The sequence below is a fragment of the Sminthopsis crassicaudata genome, chromosome 2, assembly GCF_048593235.1.
Source record: "Sminthopsis crassicaudata isolate SCR6 chromosome 2, ASM4859323v1, whole genome shotgun sequence".
Classification (NCBI taxonomy): Eukaryota; Metazoa; Chordata; class Mammalia; order Dasyuromorphia; family Dasyuridae; genus Sminthopsis; species Sminthopsis crassicaudata.
In genome coordinates, this window is record NC_133618.1 from 545,565,767 (window position 1) to 545,591,638 (window position 25,872).

Sequence of the window (25,872 nt, forward strand, 5' to 3'; positions counted from 1 at the left end):
TTCTCAGTGATATCCACACATATTTTTCATTTCTGCAAGCAAGGGATAGAGAATGCCTTCCAAGCAACATAAATTATATAGATGTGTGTAGTATCTAAACGAATAAATCACAATACCATCTGTATCCAAATATGTTTTAAATGTGTATCTGAAATTAATTTATTAAAATAGAGGAGACCTAGGAGATCATATAACCCATTCCTTTTTATTTTATCAATGAGAAAACTGAAGCCCAAAACACTGAAATGATTTACTTAAGACCACTCAGCTAGATAGTTAACAGAGCCAGAAGGACTTCAGTCTCCTGCTCTCTCTGTGATATCACCCCACCTCCCCATCAGATTTGCAAGCATTATTCCCTTTTCATTTGTTGGCTTAGGAAAGGAATTTGGATCCAAGACAACTGTATATCATGGCAGTTTTGGTGCTACTTTAGTGAGCATTGGTGTGAATCTATTTTGCAAGTAATAATAACTTTGTAAAAAAAAAATTAGCTTTTATTTAGAAATGATACAAATGTTTTTAAAAATCTATTTATTTTACAGCTGAACAATTGGCTATGTGAAACATTCAGATATAGGTGACCAATAATAATCCAAATAATTAAGAAAATGAAATCCTGGTAAAAATAATGGTTAGGTGAAAGGATAGAAGATGAGATAGAGGATAGTAGTTGAGGATATTAATCATTGTTAGAGGGGCAACTAGGTGGCTTAGTGGATAGAGCACCAGCCCTGAAATCAGGAGGACCTGAGTTCAAATCTGCCTCAGACACTTAACACTTCCTAGCTGTGTGACCCTGGACAAGTCACTTAACCCCAGCCTCAGGGTGTGTGTGGGGGGAATCATTGTTAGGGTTGCATATCATATTCATAAACAACTTTATCTTGCTAATCAAAAAAGTATCTTGTAATCTTAAATAGGTTTTTCTAATCTAAATTACACATCATTAGAAAAAAAACTGTAGTAATTCTTAAGTTATTACTTATTAAATACATCCTCTATGGCAATTTATATTTATAATTGATAACTATTAAATGCCATCACACTTGTATTTGTATTTTATCTGTATAACTAAAGAATTATATTACTAGAAGAGACTTTAAGATCCATCAGTCCAGACAATTCTCTTAACAGTAAAGACCATTATTCTATGCCATGCATACATTATTTCAGAAATAATTTTATTTAATATTTATGGCCATGTCTCTATCCAGCATTGTATGACAGTCAGATAGAGAGATTAGGCAATAAGGAAACAAAAATAGTACCAGTCTATGCAATCCTTAACATGTAACTTCCCTGTATTTTTCAATTTCCTCCTTTATTATGGGAGACTAAGTAAGGAGAAGGAAGAGTTATTTTAATTCTGTTCAATTAAATATTAAACACTTGTTATATGGAAAGCATTATGTTAAGTCTGGAATTATGAATGAATGAATGAACAAAGGAATGAATGAATGAATGAATGAAAAAAAAATTGTTACTGTGATATGTGCCAAATAGAAGAGAGGAAATAGGAAAGCAATACAATTCCTGCCCCAAAAGTATTCTAATAGTAAGTGACAACATTTAGAAAACTAGTGACAAGGAAATCTATTTTCTCCTGAGAAGCTGTATGGATGGTGAGTGAAATAATATGGCAATCCATTATCAAGGGCATCTTTCCAAAAGTAAAGGTGGTGTTGACTTGCTTAAAGTTCCCAAAATAAGCAGGAGAAAAGGGGTATTAGTAATACCCCACTAGAAGCAAGGTTGAAAATAAAATGGAAATGCATGGTCCTAACAAAGGGACCACTCATAAGGACAAAATTCCGCCCTCAAAGAATTTGTGGTTTTGGTTACTTTTTTCTTTTAGGGAATAAGAAATACTTTGAAGGTTTTGAAGGAAAAGAAGGATTTCAACATGGCAGAAGTGTGGCTGTTCCAGACATGGGAGTCAGCTTCTTGTATAGATGGATGGAAGTTGAGAGGGGTGGGATGAGATAGGGAATTTCTACCAGTCCAAGGGAAAATTAAATTGGAAGGGTAGATTAGAGCCAAATTATAGAGAACCTTGCTGCAAGGTAAGGTATTTGATAGATGTTGTGTGGATAAAAAGTAAAAGGGCTTGGCAATTGATTGAATGTGGGGGAAGGAAGATTCAAAGATTAACTATGAGGTTTCAGCCTGGGTGACTGAGAGATTCATAATACTGTTTCACAGAAATATGAAAGTTAGGAGGAGGAGGATCAAATTTGGGGCAGGGTAGAGGGAGGGGGAAGATGATGAGTTCGTTTGGACATGCTAAATTTGAGTTATCAGTAGAGCAAAGAAATTAAAACTATCCAACACTTATTGGGAATAACAATTCACATTTCTAATAGTACTTTAACATTTAGAAAATGCTCCCCTTAACAACAGCCATATGAAGAAGATGGTACAAGTGAAATTTTAAAGATAAGGCTATGGAGTTTCTGAATTTTTAAATGACTTGCCCATGCTCATGTAGCTAGGAAATATCAGAGTTGTGACTTAAGCCCAGGTATCCTGATTGATTCTGTTATGTAGCACTTTCTTCACTGTACATTGCTGTCCTTTAAGGAAGAATTTCAGTTACAGATTTGGGAGATATCTAGTGGTGATAAATCAAGCCTTTAAAAAAACAAGATCATCAAGGGAAAGACTCTCAAGTGAAGAGTTATGGGGACTGAAAACAGCCTTGGAGGCATAGGGGTGAGGAAAAGAGGGAGAAGAGGTCTGTATTTTGGGGATGGAAGGATAGGAACTGTCCAAGGAAACAAAGCCGGGGCCCTCAGAAACGTAACAGAACCAAAAGAACACATTGTCAAAAAATAAGCAAACAAGGAAGATGAGATTGGAAGGAGGTATTGCCAAATGCTTTAGAAACATTTCAAATGATCTAAGAAAAATATTTATCCTATACAGATCATGATCTATGTTGTGTATTGAACTTCAGGTCTCTTTACCCTCCTATTTCAAGGAGTTTAAAGCTTGGTTCTAACTTTCTTTCCTCCCCAATTTCTGACAATATACTACAGGATATCAACTTCAAGCTAATGCTACTTTTAAGTACCCCTTACCTCCTAATTTTTCAAATCTTGTAGCCTTCTCCTATACTCCACTTCAATCATAATAGAACAGTCATACTTTGGAGCTAACCAAATGGGTAATATCCCAAATGGTTCACTTTCTTACCTGAAAACTTCTTCCATTCCACTATCTGATTATAATGTATTATCATTCGAATATCTCTTCCAATCCTCCAAACTATCCATACTTTTGCACATGTCCATTCTGCCTGAAATAAAATACTTTCTCAGTGATACTTTCTGGAATCCGTAGTATCCTAGGCTTAAATCAGGTGCCAAGCTTTTTTGATTCACTCAGTTATTAACGTTCTCTGGCTATCTCAGATTTACTCATCAAAGCACCTGTTGTTTTCCTTTGGTAGAATATAAGGTCCTGGAGGGAAGATTTTAATCCACATTTTTTGTCTTTTTATCCTCAGTCTTTAGTAATTGCATAAGTATAATAGTTCCTTAACAAATGTTTATTGAATTAAGTTGTCAGTACCTTGAGGAGATATTTTGGTTGAAGATTTGTAGTTTATCTTGAAGATAGGTGAGATCTAGGTTGTTTAAAGACACAGAGGTATGAGTAGGTAGAGAAGGAAATATTGAAGAAGAGACAGCTAAAGAGAGGCATATATACAATGAGACAGAAACAAAAAGTAAAATAGAGGGAAATAGTGAGATCGAAGAAAATAAACTTGTACTATTCAGATCAGATGGACTAATCTGGGAAACAAGAGCACAAGTGGAAGAATTGACTTTAGCAAGGAAAATCAACTGCTTCTCTGAAATGTCTAGAAATAAGGAGATACTTGGATATAACAAAGAAATTTTGAAGTTGAGAAGAGAGATCATGAAAAGTTGAAATCAGTTGGGTAATAAATTCAATTTTATTAAACACCTTGAATTTTTTTGAGGTGGCAAGTCTCTCAAACATTCCTGGTCATTCCTTTTTGCATCACTTCTAAAAACAAGTGGTATTTTGATATCTTGGATCAGAAATAGAAGCCATTGTCATCAGAATTTTTATTACCTTGTAATTTTCCTTTTTCTTTAGGCTACTCTCTCTATCCCATACTGCACAGAGTGGTATATATAATATCCTTTGGTTTGTAGGCATTTATCTTGTGTTTTATCCTATTTAGAATATCTATGTTATTTAAAAATTAAGTATAGTTGAAGCCCATTTGATGCTATGGATTGATTGTTAGAAGGTTGACCATCTCAAAAACAAAGGTTCTGAGAAATGAATTATTTAGACCATGGAAAAACAAGGAGAAGAGCTTTCTATCTTCTCATCTATAACTAACTCATGGAACTCTGCTTATGGCAGAACTGGCTGGAGGGAAATACTCTCTCTTTCTCATGTTCACTCCCCCTTGCCTGGGAGAGCTTTGGCTCTTATTGGGTAATGTAGTAGCAACTCCCATTCAATTAAATGATGAAACTTTTTGATTCAACTCTATGAGGACTAACCAATTAATTCTCCTTAAAGTAGCACCACTTAAAACTTTAAATTTCTCACTGTTTATCCACTCCAAAATCCCTAAAGATTTACCTACTCCTTAGCCTCCTGAAGAATCCTCCATGGCATTCAGAAGAGGAAACTATTTAGGAAAATATCTAGAAATAGGAGATCAAAGAAAGAATAGACATATTATTTCCATGATGATTTGTAAAACTGCCAAATGTAGAGTTTGATTTTCTGCCCAGCTGGAAAGTCATTTAGTGTTAACGAGACATGTGAATCTTTAAATTATTCATTTTTATCATTTTCAGCCATTTTAATTCACAATACTAAGTGATTCTTTAAAAAAAGAAAAGAAAAGAAAAGAAGGCATTTGTGGAAGAGAATGGCAAACAGAATCACCACTCCCAGCCAGTTTTCTGCATTTGTATGCCATCATAAATGAATTTGCTAGGTTCCACAGGTCTTCAGTAGGGACCATTAGCATTGGCACTAAGATTGGCCAGGATCACTGGTGAGCTTGTGTTGATTTGTTTTGTTATTACCTATAGGTGCTTCTATCTGTGTAAGTGCCAGTGGTTTATTTACACTGAGAATATTTACTCACAATAAGTCTCTTGTGATTTGCATTTTACTTCTCCAGAGGAAACTCAAATAGAACAATGCTCTCAACTTCCCTAACAAAATCCTTAACAATAATAAGAATAGTAAGGTACTGGGAAACCCCTGTTTTTAGCAAACCCATATTTAATAAAAGCTTTTATGTAGGAGGTGGATTCCTCACAGTTTGCCCAAAAAGAGAGGTTGCCAAGATAATATCAAAATGCCATCAATTGCCATAATTTCTCTCCCCCCAGTTCCGCCTGATTATGAGAATACATTGTATGATGAATAGGACCAGCAGTGCCAGGTGAGTGTTTGACCAATAATTATAGCTGTGATTATTTTCATTTGTACGAATATCCAGGGACTTCTATGTCTTTGCCCAATAGGTAGCTGACTGCAAATGGAATCCCCACTGACTCATAGCATCATCTGAGATTTTAAACAAGTTGTACCATTCTTTTTGAGTTCACCTTCTTTGAAGAAGGGTATTTGGTAATGAGCAATTCAGGTCCATATATTACTTTAACTTCTCTCTTGGAAAGTACACCACTGAAGAGGAAATTAGCAATTCAAAAACAGTATATAATTGTATGAATCAAACCTATGTTTAAAAAAGATGTTATCACAGAATCATAATCTTCAGATAGAAAGGTGAGTATAATCTCTACATATTCAGAATCTCCAAACTATATTTTAGCAAAAGACCAAATGCATTTTCTCTTTTATTTTCCCTTAAAGAAAACTGACATTATTGTGAATGAGACTTTTTTAACTACTTGAGAAGTTAGAGAGATTAATTAGCACCTGTCCTATCACCATATGAAATTGATGTGTACAGTGCATGGGCTTATGATCTGTGCCAGACCACTTAAAATGAAACTGTAGGGTTTCAGAGATTGACCCTTGGAAATTTTCATAAATTAAAAATCCAGAACCAACCCATTTTTTAATGTCCTCACCATTTAGCTTGATAGATGAATGGAACTGTACTGTGCAATCTGTCTAGATGCACCATATTAATGAAGACAAATGAGCTTAAGGAACAGATGTTGAAAAAAGTGAGGGTCTAAATTTTCTAGTTGAAATGTTCTATCAAATTAAAGAAAATTAACTTGAATGCTTAATATTGGATATCTTTTGGAAATTTAGAATGAGGAAAATGACTAAATTATCCTATAAAGGGAACATAGACTAAGTTATATATTTACATAGCTTATAATTTTTTTTCTTACAAAGAATATCATAAGACTAGGTGAGAGTAAATTATTTGCCTCTTTTTTGCTGTTAATGTTCTATTTTCTCAGTCAGTGAAGCAACAGTGATTTGAATGTGGAAGATCCAACATTGTCAGGGGCTTAGAGGTAACAAAGGTGCCTCATCTTTTCATCAGTTGTGTGTTTCTTCATATCACACATAAATCACATCTCACAAATTTCTTGTTTTGTCTTTGTCTTCCCTAGTGAAACTCTGGGTTTCACTTGTTTAATAATTCGAATGAGGAAGATTTAATATTCTTTCCATGTCATCTTTTGATGTAAATTGGTAATAGTGTTTTTAAGCTATTCAGTCATGAGAAATAAATCTAGTCCATTTCCTACACAGAGACCAACTGCAAAGCATTGTTTAACATGCATTCAGGGTCAGAGGGCATAGTCAAAAGTACACATAAAAGCAGTTTGGAAATTGTGATACACTGCTATTCAGTGAAGATCCCCTGCTGTATCTTTCTTGGGTAGGTGTCTAATATAGTAATATATTTATAATTGGATTTTAATTGCAATCTGATTTTTGTGTGTGTGTACGTTTCTGTTTGCAGCAACCAAAGGACAGTGCTTGAAATGAAATTACATAATACCTCTCCCAGGGCAATTCACTGTCTACCAAAAGTATATTAGAAAATAAAATCTAGGCAATGTTGTTTAACGTAAGCTAATAAGCTAACCTTGTAAGTCATTTTATCCCTTGGACATATAGAAGACTAACGAGTCTATTTCACATTTCCTCTTGTCTTCTCTCCATAGTCTCCATTCCTCTTTTTAGCTAATCCTCTCCTTTCGAAAGTGTTCAAGTTTAGTTTATTACTATCTTGACCAGTGATCACACTGTTGGAAAAAAAAAAAAAAAAAAAGAAAGTTTTACTGAAGAGCATTTCTTAGGAGGGGAAAAATGGAATATTACAAATTTTTTTTTAATTTAACATTAAATAAACTCTTATGTAATTGGACAAAGTGATTTAAAAAAACACTAGTCCTCACTATTGCAGATGCAAAATGCAAAAGCATTAGGCATCATTTTTATATATCGAAAGGTGGGATAGGGTGTTAGGCAATCAAGTGAAGCTGAACAGAGGTTTATTTAATGTTCATCAAGATTAGCTCTTGAGTTACTTAGAACAAGAGCTGGGTATGAAGAACAGAGAAATAAAGCGGACGGAAAAATACTCTGGATCATCTTTACTGTATAGTTACCATACTTTAATTTAATGCTATAATTCAAAGGCAATTGGAAATTGCCATTTATCTTAGTTGGTTCAATAGTTTCCTCAAAATGATATTGACAAGTTCATATTACCATTATAATATTCCCTCATGGTAAAAAAAAAAAAAAAAAAAAAAAAAAGACCTGCTTTCATTAAATCTTGAATATTTAAAAAATTCTTATAGTAGAGATTTTATTTGGCTTTTTGGATTTAGAAATCATAGCTTTGAAAGCAAATTGGTAATTTCAAATTATCTTTGCTAATCAACCTGAATATGTTTTAAAGAAAAACAATCAATTACTATCCTCTTTACTCTTTTTCCCATTCCAAAAGGAATGGAAGTAAAATAGCCTTTTAGAGGGTGGGAATATTTTATCAGTTTATTATAGATAGAGAAAGAAAGTTTCATAGATTTTCATCCCTCTTTTTTTTAACAGATGAGCAAACTGAGGCTCAGAGAATTTAAATGGTTTGCCCAGGTTTCCTGAGCTAGTAAGTATCTAAGAGAGGATTTTAATCCAGGTCCAATTCCAACATTTTATCCATTACCCAGAAAAATCACAGAAAAAGAATTCAAACATAATAGTAATTATTTCTAATGCAAGATTATTTCAAGTGTTCTATCTAGTCCTCATAATGTAAGATCATGAGAAATTATTTCGTATTTACTTTGTATGTATTTATCTGTGTGTATATGTTATCCCCCAATAGATTGTAAGCTTTTTGAAGGCAGGGACTAATTCATTTTTGTCTTTGTACTCCTAACACTTAGCATAATAGTTGGCACATAGTTGTGCTTAATAAATAATTAATTGAATTACATGACACTGTGATGCTAACCCAGTTTTTACAAATATGGATTATTTTGGATCAGACCAAAACAATTTTGAAAATGTGAATTGTTTTAAAAATTAGTAGACTTTTAACTGCAAGGACTTATTCAACACCAGCATGCCTACTTTGGACTTCTGTAGCTTTTAAAAGCAAGTGAGATAAACACAATACTGCTTTAATTTACATCAGTGATACTAATATGTATACTAATAGCCCATTCAGAAGACCATAATAATAATATTAGCTCCTAAGCTTTTGTATTTTGCATCTGCAATAGTGAGGACTATTGTTTTTTTACATCACTTTATCCAATTACATAAGGGTTTATTTAATGTTACATCTTTGTAATATTCCATTTTTCCCCTCCTAAGAAATGCTCTTTAGTGAAACTTTCTTTTTTTACAACAGTGTGATCACTGGTCAAAACAATAATGTTAATAAATGCAAAATGTGGCATTTGTTTAAAAAAAGAAAGGCAGACTGCATTTTGTTTCTGCTTTATTTTAGTCACCACCATAATAACTGAAAAAGCCAGAAAATGATGCTCTTGTTTTTCCCCTTCTATTTTTAAGAGGGATGGGTCAATAATAATGTGTTTTAAAAGTCTGTCATAGTTTCAATCATAGAGCTTTAAGATGGAAAGTGCCATCCACATCCCTAGAAAGAACTATGGAGACTGAACGAAAATCAAAGTATACTATTTTCACCTTATTTTCCTTTCTCGTGCTTTTCTCTTTTGTTCTGATTTTTCTTTCACAATATGCCTAATATAGAAAAATGTTTAATATGATTATACATGTATAACCTATATCAGATTGGTTGCTGTCTTGGGGAGGGGAAAGATAAAAGAGAGAGAAAGTTTTGGAACTCAAAATCTTACAAAAATGAATGTTGAAAACTATCTTTATATGTAATTCAAAAAAATAAAATACTGTTAAGTGAAAAAAAAAGTCTATAGTAGGCTAGATACTGGGAAAGAAACGCTAAAGTTTTGCTGAATAAGAGGGAGTTGATTTTAACCATGTTGAACAAGAAAAGAAAAATGGCAAAGAAAAGGGAAGTTAAGAGAGAGAAATGAAAAGCAAGGAAGCAGAAAACCAAGCAAGGTGTGCAGTCTGCCAAAGCTGAGATTAAATTCTCAGTTTTTGAGTTAAGTAGGAAAGAAATTACCGTAGTTGGTCATATCTTCAGCTTTGTCACATGAAGAGAAATGGAAAAGTTAAGGGTGTTTTTAAGGGCAGGTCATCTACATGCATCTTCATCATTATTTGGAGCTTGGGCTGCAAGAGTGGGGGAGGGAAAATGGAGACAAATGGGAGATTCCCATAAGATGCTCTTAAAAGTGCAAAGAGGCTGCTGAATCAGCATCTGCGCAGGCACATGGAACAAGGAGAATGCCACTGCCTCCAACTGCATCCATTTTGTGCATGCCTGTAGGCAAATTGCATTCTGGCAGGGAAGAGGCTGGAAACAAAACTAACCAGCATGAATTATTATAAGCCACACACTCTGAAATATAAAAATAGTCTTATCCCAGTGTTTGCATTACCTCTGAAGAGTGATAAAGGAGTAGCTTAAAGGCAAGGGACTTATGGAAAAGGGGATTTAGGGGGGGAATTGCCAAAGTGGCTTGGAGCAGAAGCTTTAAGAAGAAAGGATGATTCTTCTTTGAGAAAAATTAGCAACATTGGAGTGGAGTGTTCTGTCCTTCCAGGGGAAAGGCTTGTGATGTGTTTCTGATGGCTATGAAGTTGTGGAACCTGGGAAGCACTCCTTTCAGTAGGAAGGACATTGTAATCAAGAGCATTCATAACTCAACTATTCTAAAGTCTGGTACAGAAGAAGGTGCACCTTTAGATTCCCTTATTGACCATCTATACTGGGAAGGTTCTGAAAGGATTTGTTAGGTGGGAGATAATCTAATTCAGGAGGGAGAATGTCCAGAATATTTTGCTTGGACTCATTCTGAGTATTATGGGTCTCAACCTGAGCCCTTGGAGCTCCAGAAGTGATCTATAATCAGAGTATCCCACTGTGGGGACAGGTACCAAAGTGGTACAGAGTAGCTAGAGCACCAGACTTAGAACCAGGGAGAGCTAGATTCAAACCATACCTCAGCAGTGTGAACTTGGAAAAGTCACTTAGCCCTTCTTAGTCAGAGTTTCCTCATCTGTGAAATAAAGGGGTTAGACTCAATAGCCTTCCAGTTCCAAAATCTGTTATCTCAATATTTAGTTAAGAGAAACTTCTTTATAAACCAACCTTCCTTCCAGGCACACACTTCTAGTCACCTTAACTTCACTTTAGACTCAAAAAATTTGGAGTCACACCTAGAGGGACATGAAGAGGACTAGAAAGAATGGCATATCTCAATTCATCATCCTTCTTACAAAGTTATGATTTTCTTATTTGTTCTTAAGCTGAAGGGCATTCATAAGATTTCCTTAGAACCTAGTAGATCCTTGGTTCAGTAAAAGCTAAATTCTTGTCCCTTTTGAGAGATCTTTAGACTCCCCTCTCAATCAAAAATTTCTTTGGGAATTTTTTTCTCTCTAATGCTCCAAAAATAAAAAATGAAAAACGACATTAAGATCAAATATTCTTTTTTGTTCACATGGCAAAGTTAAAATAAGAAGGGAAGTCCTCAGATAAAGATTTCATCTTTCTCAGTGATTGAGATAGCTGACATATGTCTGTGTATACATACAAACATAGAGATGTATGCACACATTTTTATATGTACACTCATGTACATATATACATGTATGCATTGTGTGTGAGAAAGAAAATGTGTATATGTTTGTTATTTAAGGTTTGCAAAATGATATATATGTACATATATATATATATATATATAAAATGTCATTTGATCCTCATAAGCTTATAGGGATAGAAATAGCATTATCTTGACATTAAAGATAAAAAAACTAAAACTCAAGAGAGGTTATTTGATTTAATCATGATCATTTTGCTAGAAAATCTTTTAGAATTCAAAACAAGCATCCTTTTTTATTCCATGATGCTGAATAATAATCTTATGAAAATAACTACTTTTGTTCCTAGCACATTGCCTTGTACCAAATAGGAGCTTAATAAAGGTTTGGTGATCTCAGGCCCTTTTTAGCTCTAAAATTCTCTGACTGTGATTCAAAGTTAAAAAAAACAATGGACCCACATTTTTCCCGTGACTGAATCACTCCATTTCCCCATTTTTTTCTTCAGCCATTTCAAAAATAAAATATGAAACAGTGCTACAGTATCCTTCCCAAAGAGTCAGCTCTGATGCTAAGATAAAGGGGAAAAAAAGGGAAAGAGTTGGAGCACAGAGAAATGCTGAAAAGCCTTTGTAAAGTTGTTTACTTCCTTGCCACTATTGAGGAGGTGATCCAGAGAAATATCAAGTGAATGTTTTTATTCTTCCATGTAGTTCTTATTTCCCTGGTGCTCATAGACTGTATTAGCCTTTATGCTTAAGTAGCCCATCTTATATTGTCCAGGATTTCATAACACTGGATGGCATTATGCTATTATCACTTTTAATGTGGTTGCAATGTTCATAACCTGTGGTATGTATATAGCCATTTATTATAAATTGAACTTGGACTATTTTTTATAAGAAGCTCTCTTTTTTTTTTCTTTTGGCATCTGCACTGGTAAGGGCTTTTTAGGATTTCTTTAATGCCTTCATGAAAGGGTACACATTCTAAATTGTTGTCATTTTCTGTGTTTATGCAATTTTTTCCCATTCCTAAGAGCTTTGTTACCTGAATGTGAAGAATATTACTATTCAGATGGCCAAATCACAGGGAATCTCAGCGATACCCAGAGTCTTGTTAGGAGGGCATTACTTCTTGCCCTTGGTATATAACAGATTGTGATTGTGGCTTGTACTGATGCTGAAACACATTGCTGAGATGAGGCCCCAAAGACAGAGTGAGAGAAGTGGAAGTGTCTCAGGGCTTCAGGTGGTAATTTAATCACTGCTGACTGAGGCCTTGCTGGCTTGCAAAAATAGTTCTATCTAAAAGAGGGTCCCTCTAGGAAGGGAAGTTGCTATCACCTCAGTAAAAGGTAGTGAGTGCTACTGAAGTCATTTAGAGTTCTAAACTTTTGCCGGGCTAATGCAGTTCCCTCTGGAAAGTAGAAATACGATACATCCTTCAGTAGAAATTCAGCCTTCGGTTTTGTCATTCTCTGCAATGTCATGAACTTTCTCTAATTCTCCCTTTACTTCTCTATTGTGAATTCATTTTAATAGAGAATAAGAGGAAAAAAAGATGGAAGAGGTGGCAGTGGAATTGACTCTTGTCCTAAGAAGAAACTTTTAAAAAATTATCTAATCTAGCACCCCTTCTTTTGTCATTTTTTAAAAACTGGACTTGTGACTTGTGCACTTCGTTAGTATTAGGAACTCCAGATAGATAAACTGCCTCAACCAATGCAAACTAACATTTGCTGTTGGTCTTGGAAAATTGTCTAGGAAAACTGAGAGATGAAATAACTTGACAGGAGTCACATATTGTTGTTTGTTTCTTGTTTTCAAGGAAGATTTATGATACTCATAGCTAGGAGTCCATAGCTAGTATATGACAGAGGGAGGCCTTGATTTAGGGTTAGGCTTTCTTCCTCTATGGCCAGATGTCTATCATTAGACCTTCTACCTACTGTACCATATCTCCATCTTTCCCTTTTCAAGATTCTTCTTTTACAAATGGGTAAACTGAGGCCCAGAGAAATTGTCTTGTTCAAATGTCACACAGGTAATTAGTAGCAGAATTGGTATCTGAAACAAAGTCCCCTAACCACAAATCTAAGGCACTTTTAGTTGTTCCATGCTGCCCCTTTCTATATATGAACTATCCACAGTTCTCTAAGGAGCTCAGTAGGACCAGTTCCTGCAGTTATTTCCTACAGATCAGTTCCAGAGTACCATTTTTAGGTATCCCTCAGGAAATGTCCTTTCATGTTCACTTCCTCCTATAACAGTCTCCTTCCTTTTTGTGGCTTATCCATCATGCCCTACTATCCTTCAAGGCCCAACTTAAGGTATATCTTCCCCCCTCACCCCAATATTCTAGCCCACATCCATTTTTCCTTTGTCTGGCTTCTAGTTGTACTTCTAGAGAGGACCTTCTAGTTTTAACATTTAGTTTATTTCTCTTGCATCAGTCTTTATTACCACTTAAATAATATTTTGGCTTTGCAACTTATAGCTCTAGACAAATCACCTTAAGATCAGAAGAGCATAAACTCTAGAGACAGAAGTCACCTCAGCAACTATTGAGTTCAGCCCTTTTATATTACAGATGGAGAAACTGAAGTCCAATGAGATTAAGTGACTTGGGCAAAGTCATATGGCTGTGTTAGAATTAGGCAATGAAATTAAATATTCTGACTCCACTGTAATTTACCATCTCAACCTATCTGAATTTGTGAGGTTACAGGATTGGACCAGATCAATCAATCAATCATTGACATTATTAAGTGCCTACTGCTGACCTAGTATATATTTCTTTATAGATTTTTGAGGTGCTATATACTTTTTATGGTATATATGTAATGTTGAACTCATTCCCAATGAATAGGTTTTCAGAACTATGAACTCTTCTCCCTCCTCTAATGCCTCTGTATCTATTCTTCCTCTTCATTTCATTTGTATAACATGATTACTATTTCTACCTTAACTCTGCCATTCTTTCTTTTGAGCTACCCTATTGTTGATATGAATCTTAAACACATAGTATGCATTTTCCATATTAAAAAAATAATTTGTGAATGTTTAAATAATTTATCCATGTTTAGTTCCTTAAATTTCATCTTTAATATTGACCCTTATATGTTAAACTTTCTGTTAAGTTCAGAAAGTTCTGAAAATCTAAAGTTCATTGAATTTCCATTTTTTTCTCTTTCAAAATTATAGATAATTTTGCTGAATGTGATATGTTTGGGCACAGCACTAGTCCTTTTGGTTATCTGTAGATATGATTCCAGGACCTGGCGTCTTTTATTGTGGCTGTTGTTATGTCTTGGGTAATTCTAATTTTAGCTCCAGTGTATTTGAGTGATTTTTTTTTCTTGTTTCTTGCAAAATTTTCCTTTGGATCTCAGGGTTTTGAATTTTGACAATACTATTCCTTTGTGTTTTCTACAAAGGATCTCTTTGAGGTGGTTGATCAAAGGATTTTATTTTCTATTTTTACTTTCCCTTTATGTTTTATCACTCCGAAACAATTTTCTTGTACTATTCCTTGCATTGTTGTGTCAAGTTTCTCTTTGTGGTCAGAACTTTCTGGCAGTCCAATTCTTATATTTTGTTTTTTTGATCTGTTCTCCAGATCTGTCATTTTTCTTATAAGATGTTTTATATTTATTTTATTTATATTATATTATATTATATTTTCTCATTTTTTTATAATCTGTTTTGTTCTTTCTTGTCTCTCATAGCTTCACTGGTTTCTCCTTGCCTGATTCCAATTTTCAAAGAATTATTTTCATCTTTGAGACTTCGTACCTCCTTTTCTAGTTGATTAATTTTTTTCATAATTTTCTTATTTTTCTTGAATTTTTGTTTTAGTTTTTCCTCAATGTCTCTCATTTGATTTTTAATTTTTTTGAGTTCTATAAATTCTCTTTGGGCAGGGAGCCATTTTACATTACTCTTTGGGGTAGAAGCATTTTTTTTTTTTAACTAAAATGCCTGCCTTTGAAGATGAACTGTCTTCCTGTTCCCATAATATCTTTCAATGGTGGTATTCTTTCTTCTTTGCTGGTACATTTTTTTTAAATAAGAGGTATTAGTGTAAGTATCTCTAATGGTGAGGTGAGAGGATGGTACCTCAAGCTTCCCTTTAGCTCTCCCCTCTGCCTAGAAACCCCAAACCAAGCACTCCCCACTAATGCAAGTCCCCGCAGTGTCCCTGCCATGTTGTTTTTGCACTCACCAGGTTCTGATTCCTTCTTTACCAAGGCTGCATCTCAGCAGCACAGATGGGCTTGGCATTCCTAATCAGCCCACTTTCACTCAGTCCTCCTGGACTCAGGCTCTAACTCGGCAAACAGTCTGGGAGGTGAAATACCTGTGGTTCCAGGAGAAGCTCCCGTCACACCTAGCTAGCCTGAGGGATCCCTACTTATTTAATGGTTTGCAGAGAGAGCCTGGAGATGTTTGCACTTCAGACAGGTCAATCCCTAGCCTGGGGTCTTTCTTCTGATCTTTTCTGTTTGTGTCTGAAGGACCCAGATTCTGCCCCAAGTCTTCTTGACTTTTCATTAGTTTTTATTCTTCCTGAAGTGCAAATTTGTGCCACTTGGGGGAAATTGAGAAAGCTTGAAATTTACCAACCTGCTTCACTATTTTCCCAGAATCCTCCCCTCTATACTTTAGGGTTTAAAATGAGAAGAGGTCATGGCTTCACCAGATGGCCAAAGAGATCCATGACACCTAAAGGTTAAAAGTTCCTGGCATATAGTAAAAATTTCAATAAATACATTTTTAACAGGTTAAATATTCAAGATGGTCTTCATTAAATGAATAAAAGAGTGTTGTGCTATCACTGATCATTCTTCCCGATAAATCATCCTTTAGGAAGAAGGTACCACCTGTGAGATATGACACAAAAACCCTTCTTGAGGGGATAGGAGTAGAATAGTGATGGTGGAAAAGAATGAATGGGCTTAGAATAACCTTGAAGAACAACTAAAAAGCATTCTCCCATTTAGTATTGGCTGGGGTCTTCTAAATAGCAATTGTTACATTTTCAATGTGAGTACTTATACCTCAAAAATCAGCAAATCCTAACAAATCAAGGTTAGATGTCTTGTTTGATGACTGTCTAGATTTAAGAAAATGTTAATACTGCAGAATCAACTTAAAACTGTGACATGTGTCACAAATTTTTTTGGAGAGTCAATTGTTAAACCAAATATCCTTGTCTCCCTCCCTTTTATCATTGTCCTTCTCACTCTCTCAAGTCTAGTTATAAGTGATACCAAGTCAATCTTATTTCTTTTTTGGCAATTACTAGACTGACAGAAAAATGGCATACTATAGATATTATTATCTATATTTGAGCAAAGAGTTTGAATAGTAGTACAAGTAGTTGGATTTAGAACTAGTTAAACAAACAGACCCAAAAAATAAAATCTATGTACGTGAAACCGAAAAGAAGATACTGGTTAAGGATCACAAAAACTCTGTTCTTAAATATGTTCTGATCAATTTTTTAAAATCAATGATTTAGATGAAGACATAGTTGCCATGTATATCAAAATTATAGAGGGTGGGAACTTGTAAAGATGGATATCACTGCATGATAGAATCAAGATCCAAGAGAATAACAACAGATTGGAACAATGTGCTTTGTATAATAACATGAAATTAAAATATATAAATGGAAAAACTCATAAGTGGGTAATTAAAATGTGTCTTTCCTCTCTCTTAAAAATTGCAATAGTATTTACTTATTTTCAGTATTATATAATTTTTATTATTCTTTATAGTGTTTCAGAAATTATCATTAATGACAGTCACATTTGCAAGTTATTTCATAACTTTGGGACATAGTTTTCATAAAGCTGATGACTTGTATTCAGTAAAATTAATGAGGTGCTGTCTTATAATCTTTTATTATCTTGAATTTGTTTTATTTTTCCTACCATGAAAACCTTTTATCTTGATAGAGTAAACAAAACAAACCAGAATTGAGAAGTTCAGCCTTCTATCCTTGATCCACTGTCATTGTCTCATTAACCCCATACAGATAACCTCCATCCTTTTTTGCTCTTCTATCTGCCCCAAGATAATTTTAGAAACTCTTTTTTTTTGTATTGTCCTTAACATTTATCACAACCCTCAACTCATCCTAGGGTTGTGCATTCTTAGCATTATTTTTTAAGAACATACTATTCATTTGTATTTACTTTCAGTTATCTGTATTTGTTTTTGTTTTCTGTATTTTCCTTTTCTTAAGGTTTTTGAAATATATGCCAGCTTAAATGATGATATATTTTCTTTATACACAAGCTATTCTTCCTGAATAGTCAAACTCTTTGTACTTGGCACTACCCAGAAAAAGTGAATTGTAATTTTCAGTTCAACTTTTCAAAATATCTCCAAAAATTTGTTTTTTCCTGCAAAACCAAGATGCAATTTGAACAACTCTGCTGTTGCAGTTACAGAACTGTAGCAGTACGCATGGTACTGAGTGACAAATATTCTGCCTTTAAAATAAGCTCATCTCTCTGGAAAGGATCTGGTTTTTATGAGATTTTTGTAAGGGGTCAGATTTAAATGGTTTTCTTGATTCTGTGCATTTGTATTTCATAGCAATCTTTATGACAATATGGCTTCTGTGTTGTTTCATAGTGGAGTAATATCCAGGATAGAGATAGAAGGGTTTTTTTTTTGGGGGGGCACTAAAACAAGAATTAAAAACAGTCCTTTTCATTGAGACATGAATGGTAGGAGAGCCAAGGTGAGTTGAAGACCTAAAGTTCAGTAGCAGCAGGGGTACTGTGTATTGGTATCTCTATTCATAAATATAGGAGACCTTTAAAAATGACAGGATGGTCATAGTGAATTGGTTAATGAGACAGAAGATTCAATGTGCCTTTCTTCAGGGATATTTACCCAAGAAGATTTTTTTTCCTTAAGCCAATCAGATCATAGACTTCATCTAAGGCAGTTAGGAAACTCAGCATCTATCAAATTCATTTTTATAAGGAAAGTGTATGTCTGCAAAATGGCTATTTTACAAGAAGAACTGCTCCCTCCAAGGCATTTTTGCTTTGGTAATGAGTTCTGTTACACAACTGAGGTAAATGTTAATGCCTAATTCCTCTTAGCCAAAGCAACAAACATTTCACTAATTGTAAATAAAGCACACAAATTTGCATCCTTTTCAGTAAGGTCCTCATTGCACTTTGATGCTAAATGCCATATTAATTTAATATTTTCTCCTGTAAGGAACAGATGCTAATGTGGTAATAACTCAGTCTTTTTTCCCACTGTAGGTGTCACATTAACTGTTTGCATCTCTTACCCTTGTTTGTTAGTAGCCCCTAAAGTTTTAAAGCTGAAACTTACTTGAGAAATTAGCTCACAAGTGGCTTCCAGTCTTGGGATAAGGCTGAAATTTCAGCTCTTTGCCTCCTTCTCCTTTGTTCCCCATGGTTTTGTGGAGAAGGAAGAGGTGACATTGGATAGGCAAAGAAATGACATCAGTCTCTAGGCCTTCAAAAAATGACTCTGTAGTTTCTTCTGCGGTGAACCAAGTTAACGGTGGAACTACAGCTTTTAACTTCTAGCTTTGGTGGCTGAAACAAAAACTTTGAGGAGTGACATTTCTGGATTAAGGGATTAGGTCATGACTGTATTGTGGGCATAGGAATTTAGCCGCATCAAGCAGGCAAATTGTTCCATGAGACAGTAAGCTCTGCTCCTACAATTCTCATGGGAAAATGGAAAATCATGTTTTTAGCCAATGAGGAACAATTTTTCATGGCTTCCATCTTTAGTACTATCTCCAGATCTTAATATGTTACCTGATTTGCTTGGGAGGGGGGGGAAACCAAGTAAAAATTATAATGATGAATTTAATTTAATAAATTATTATAATAGTTGACAACCTAAAACAAGTGTCTGATTTATTTGTAAAAGTTAGTAAGCTAACCAGATCCAGTATTCCTGCTCTTTACATTAATAGCTCAGGCAAAGATTAGAGGCTTCCTTTCGCAAAATTCCATTGATTCCATAGCCAAACATATTAAATGCCCTGTGGCAAAATGGAGACTCAGAATGATTATAGACACTTTAATAATCTGGTTTCAAATTAGTCAATTCTAATATTTCAGCTAGTCATTTCTCATGAGCCCAGTGATAATGACCCATGTCAGTATAATTTGTCCATATTTTCCTATATTATCTGCTGGATGCCCAGATCTTATTATTTATTATTTCTCTCTCCTTTTCCCATCCTCCCTTTGAAATTTATTAATTACATATATCTAGAATATTTTATATTTATATTCCTTAGAAAGTGTTTTAAACAAATGGCATGCCACTAGGGACAATAATTCTTCATTATCATTTAATTTCCTAAAACTAGTCATTGATATTCTGTATATACAATTATAGAATTGCTATCTTTTAACCCCTTGTTTCCATATTAAGGATTTTTTTTTCTTAGCTGTGTGATCATGGCAAGGCACTTCACCTCTATATACATAACCTCAGTTTCCTCATCTCTACAATGGGAGTAGCTAACTTCCAGAGTCCTGTACAGTTTTTAAGTTATGCTTAATGAGCTTTGAATAACAGTCTCAAATATATGATAACTGAATAGAATGATTGTTGTCAAAGTCCCCAAACTGGGAATTTTACCAAACATGAAGAAGACAAGAACTGATTGGTGGGAGATCAGATAAGAAATAGAATTTTTAAACAACTATGCAGCTTCATTGAATGATCTGGGCTGGGCAAAGTATATAGCATAATGACTGTTTTTCTTGGTCTGGACAATAGATTTCACTTAATGCAGCCACAGACCACATTAGTGTTTTTTGTCCATGGCACCCACTAAAACCCTGGTATCTTTTTCAATTGAACAGTTTTAGTCACATGTCCCTCATTTTGTATATGTGAAATTTATTTTTTTAACTTGAGTATAAATTTTTTACATTAAATTTCATCTTATTAGATTGAGCCCAACCTTCTAGCCTATCGAACTCTTTGGGGGATCCTGGCTCATCCAACAAGTTAGTTATCCCTCCAGATTTCTGTCATATGAGAATGTGGTAAGTATGCCATCTATACATTTATCCAAGTTGTCAACAGAAATGATAATTAACCTAAGGCCAAACATAGTTTCTTGGATTTCTACACAAGTCCTCCTTGGAAGTGATGTGGAAACCTTAATAATTACTTTTGGGAATCCAACCATTTTTAATCAATATCAAGTCTGTTTCACTCTTGTTTAGCCCATGTCTCTCTATTTTGTCTATAAGAATAGCATAAAAGAATGTGTTAATTGCTCTAAGATTTTAGTAGCTTACAACTTTAGCATTTCTCTGGTCTTCCAATCTGGGAAACCTGTCAAGAAAGGAAATGAGACTATTCTGGCATGACCTATTCTTGATAAGCCATGATAGCTCTCTTATGCTACACCTCTTCCTTTTCTTGAATATTTATTGCTCTCCCTTTAATAATTTTTAAAAGTATTGCTGAGAATTAAAGTCAAACTCAGTAACCTCTAAGATCAGGGAATGTGCCACATGTAGCCCTCTAAATGTAACACAATAGAGTTTTTACAAAGTAATATTTACTTCCAAATGTATTATACAATATTTAAACCACCAACTCATAATCCTCCTTTTCACTGCACTACCTCAATTCCTGGGGAGGAAAACAATAATGAATTTAGTTCCTATAAAACACAGTTTCAATTTTAAGTCCAACCCCCACTCATTTGGACTCAAGTGCTAGATATCCCACCTTCTCACAGTTAAGGTTTGATTCCCAGAAGAAATGTGTACTAAGAAAGTTACAGAAAGGAGGGTGGGGGAAGTCTTCACAATTCTGTGTGAAGTATTATATCTAGGGAAAATATGAGTTGGGGATCTTTCAGAATAAATGGTTGAGGCTGGATAAAGAGGAAATCTGTTGAGAGACAGACTTGTATAGTGGAAAAAGTGGTATGAAGGAAGGACAGGAGAAAGAAAGGCAGGAAAGAATAGGGAATGAAGAAAAGAAAGAATGAAGAAAATAAGTGAGAAGGGAGGAAAGGAGAAAGAAAAGAAAGAAAAAAGAAAAGAAGGGAGGGAGAGAGGAAGGAATCAAGTATTTATTAAGCATCTCCTGTATGACTGTTGTCTCATTTTGTCCTCACAATAACCCTAAGAGGTAGGTGATTTTATTAGCTGTTTCACATATGACTAAACTGAGGCTTACAAAGTAAAGTGACTTGCCCATAGAGACACAGCTTGATTTGAACTGAGGTTTTCCTGATTTCAGATCAGTGCTATAGACCACTGTACTATATGACTCCCTCTATTTGTAGTCAGAAGCATTTCATTTATTTAAGTTTACAAATTCTGGAAGACCCTTCCTTTAAAATTTTTGACTACTTACATACTTTATTCAACCATTCAGTATGGAGAATCTTGTCTTCCAGTTAGTCACTGGGCTTTGTGAAAGGTAGTTTTGCTTACCATTTGTCAACATACTGAATAAAAGCAGTGAATCAAAGCAAAGTAGTTGTGATTATGACTCAGTGGTCACAGATCATAAGGCACAGCAAAGAAGCATGCTCATTGGTAATTTAGGACTAGTCTATGTTCTTCACATTTTTACTCAACAAACATAGGTGGCTTTTGACAGAACACATGTCATTTTTCAATGAGAAAGAAATTTCACAAAAAGACGGTGTGGATGAGCAGACAGAACACTAGACTTGGAGTCAGAACACTTAGAAATGACACTTATAAGGTATAAACTAAGGGAAGCCACTTCAAGTTAAGTCTGAAATTGATTTTCTTGGGAAGAGGAAATAATGATACTTGTATTAACTATCCCATGGACAAGAAAAGTACTTTGTAAAGCTAAAAACACTTTATCTCCCTTCCTTCCTTCCCTCCTTCCTTCCTTCTTTCCTTTCTTCCTTCATCCTTCCCTCCATCTTTCTTTCTTTCTTTCTTTCTTTCTTTCTTTCTTTCTTTCTTTCTTTCTTTCTTTCTTTTTCTTTCTTTCTTTCTTTCTTTCTTTCTTTCTTTCTTTCTTTCCTTCCTTCCTTTCTATCTATGTACATATGCATATACACACATATCAATTATTAATTGAGCTCCTGCATTGTGATCATAAGTTAAAAAAGAAACATAAGCATTAAACTGAGTTTAAAAGTGAAGAAATGGGCTAAGCTACATTCATATCCTACATGTGATTTTCACTAACACCAAAGGGAATTTCCCTTAAGTTGTGGATTTCCCTACCATGATATGTGTCTGAGAGAACTCATTGCCACTGGAACCAAGAGGATTGAGATGTGGAATGATTTTAGGGATTCTTTGTTCCAAATCCATTACCAAAGTCATATAGAATAATGAGAGGCTTTCCTCCCACTGATAGTCAACAAAGTTTTAAACTTCTTTTTAAACTTCTATCAGTGCCAAAGATAGTATTCCACATACATTGAAACTCTGGGAAAATGCTAACTAATGTCTGGCATTTTGAAAAATAATTCTTTTTTTCTTTTTTTTTTAATAGCAACAACTATTGAGCACCTACTATTTGCCCAGGGTAGTACTAGGTTCTTTAGGAGATTCACAGAAGGATAAGGAAAAAAAATCTGCCCTCAAGAGTTTATAACACTCTCTTACACTCTCTTAAACAAAGCAATAATGGATAACAAAAGAGAAACATTTTATAATTAAATGCTAAATTGTGTCATGTAAATGTTAAAAGAGTTCAAAAAGAGATGAAGGATATCATCCACAAATACAAATGTTATATAGCCATTTAGTCAGCTTAAGTCCCACCTCTTAAATGAAATCAGTTTACTGCCACTTTTCTCTTTGAATTTCTAGAGAATATATAATCTATACCACCAATTTGATACTTCAATATATATTATCTTGTGACATCTCTTGAAATAAAAAAAATTTGTGATTATCTAACTCATAACTTTTCACCAAACTCCTAAAATCTTAGAGTATTAAAGATGTTTTGTGTATTTCTCAAATGAACTCTCTCTCTCAACTATAACTCTCATATTGATTTTAAGCTCCTTGAAAAATACCATTTCTATCAGGTTTTAAGGTTTGCAAAGTGTTTTACAAATATTATCTCATTTTATCCTCCCTGGGAAGTAAGGGCTCCTATTACCCTCATTTTACAGATGAGAAAACTGAGGCAAAGAAAGGTTGGTTAGCTTAGGATCACATAGCTAGTGAGTGTCTGAAACTGGATTTAAAACTCAGGTCTTCTGACTTCAAGTCCAATGCTTTATTGTGCCACCTAATTCCATGTTTCATGTCTTTTGTTTCTTTGTATTTCCTATAGTGTTTTCACAAAAAATCCTATGTATAAAAGAGTTGATGACTGTATATACTGTATCCTCTTGAAGTCTTCAAAGGCTATGAAAAAATGGTTTGCTGCCATTATAGCATCCCTAAGAGAAGAGTCCGAATTGAAGGTTTTGTTGTACCACAGGCATTGAACGAGTTTCTCAGAGGAGTCGTAGCTCAAGTAGGTTTTGCCATGCCACAAAAGCTTTGACTCTAATACCAACAAGAGTTGCTTTCTGGGAAACAACCTCCCAAAGATTCAAGTGGTTCATCACTGGTGAGCATCACCACCATGATCACCATAGTGATAGTAACTGTAATAATAAAGTAGCAGCCATCTTCACCTACTATGTGCCAAGTTAAGCACTTTACAAATATCATCTAATTTGATCTTGATAACAACCCTGGATATTTGGAGATAAATTCTTTGGCCATGACAACCCATAACTTGTTCTAGACAATAAGGGAAATTGGTCAGAGTGGAGCAGGCTATGTCTTAGGGAATAAGGGATTCATGGGTAATTTTTTTTACATAATTAAAAAAAAACTGTTTTAATTCAACATCTAAAAGATTTTTAAATGCAATCAACGAGAGTATGCCCTTCATCCATATAATAAGAGCTAATAATAATATTAGCTAGAGTTTCTATAGCATTTTAAGGTTTGCAAGGGGTCTTAGAATTTTATCTCATTTGATTCTCCAACAATCCAGGAAGGTGGGTTCTATTAGTATCCCTATTTTACAGGTGAGGAAATTGAGATAGATAGAAGTTAAGTGATTTGTCCATGGTCACACAACTATCTGAGGCAGGGTGTGAATCAAGATCTTCCTATCTCCAGGCTCAACACTCTGTTTACTATATCATCCAGCTGTCTTTCTTCTTACGGAGAATATCACTTTACAGGATTTTTGAGGATTACTGCATCTGAAAAATTAACATCTCCAGTCTTAGCTATGCTGCTTCTTGGATGACAGACCTTCGTCCATTTTGTTGTCCATTAGAAAGAGTTCTTACTCTTGAATGAAGAGGCCTGTGTTCCATTTCTGGTTCTGCAATCAACTACCTATTTGAACCAGAATGAACTATTTACCATCTGCTAATGTTACCTCATCTGTCAAATGAGGAGGTTGGGCTAGATGGCCACTAAAATTCCTTCCAGCTCCAAATCTATGTTCCAAGAATCCTGAATCAAGAAAGGTTCATTAGACAGCATGGGAGCATGGGAGATGAATTTTAGTACTTTGCCTGGAATCCTTTGTAGACCACACCCCTCTCCTTTCTTTACCCCAAAGAAAGAGAGAGAACCAGCAGGTCCTGGCCCTCTCCTTGTGTTTCACAAGCTGTTTACACAAACCCAAGGAGGTTAAGAGTCTTCCCTGTGCTTGTCAGGCTTTCTGTTCTATGAAAATTGACAGAGCCTGCAGGCTGAGGGGCTAATTTTAATAGAAATAACCTAGGTGGGTTTGTTAATTTTCTTGGTTCCCTTGATGATCTGTCTGCATAGCATGAAGGTTCTTTGATGTGAGTGGGAGAACAGAAGGATATTTTGTGCATAGCCAACCATGAGAGCAGTGCTGGTTCTGCTATAAAGAGTCAAAAAAAATAAATAAATAAAGATGACAGGTAAGTTGTGTGGAAGGTGAAGATTAGAGTGTACATTGTTTGGAGGTTTATTTGTTTATTTGTTGGGTTGGTTTGGAGGTTTGTTTGTTTTTTTGCAAATCTTAACCTTATAAATCTAAGATTTGACCATTCCTTCTAGCCACAAATTAATTTTTGTGAACTCTGAATTTTTGTAGTTCCAAAGGAAATTGAACAAATTGGCAAATTACTTCATAAAAGACGTAATGAATGTCCAGGAAAAAAACAAAAAACTAATAACACCTTTTTCAACAAAATCACTGAGATCTAAAAGAGTTTGATGTTACTCCTTTTTAGTTACATAAAACATACAGTATTTGCAAAGTGCAATTTCAGTCAAGGTTATATAAGTCGTTCAGCATGCCCAAGTGAACGGGGCTTGGGATTTCTTCTCCCTCTGCATGCAGATAATTTGAAACCTTGTAGTGTTTGCAAATTCCTTTGTCTATATCCCAGGGACTACTGAGATATGACTTTGGAGAGAAGAAATACTTGGGTTCAATAAATGTGATGGGAATTGGAATACAGAACTTAGCCTTCCAAGCTAATGTTTGACATATTGTAAGAACTTAATACATATTTGTATTTTCCATTCATTCATTCAATAAGTCAAGACAATTTGACTTCTGTAATTTCAGACATGTCTCATATCTTTGACAAGAAAAAAATATGCAATTAAGCTTGTTTATTTTGTTTTGCTTTTTGGAAACC

The 25,872-nt window shown here is 34.7% G+C and overlaps 1 long non-coding RNA gene across 2 annotated transcripts in view; it reads left to right on the forward strand.

Annotated features, from left to right (window-relative positions):
- Positions 1 to 25,872, forward strand: part of LOC141558148 (uncharacterized) — a 145,808-nt gene that overhangs the window by 117,696 nt on the left and 2,240 nt on the right. Inside the window, exon 2 of one of the 2 annotated variants that reach the window (XR_012486978.1) lies at positions 20,158 to 20,254. This is a non-coding gene — a long non-coding RNA (uncharacterized LOC141558148). Of the gene's footprint in view, positions 1 to 7,769; positions 20,255 to 25,872 lie in introns of those variants that run through there. The other variant, XR_012486977.1, reaches the window with a different exon arrangement.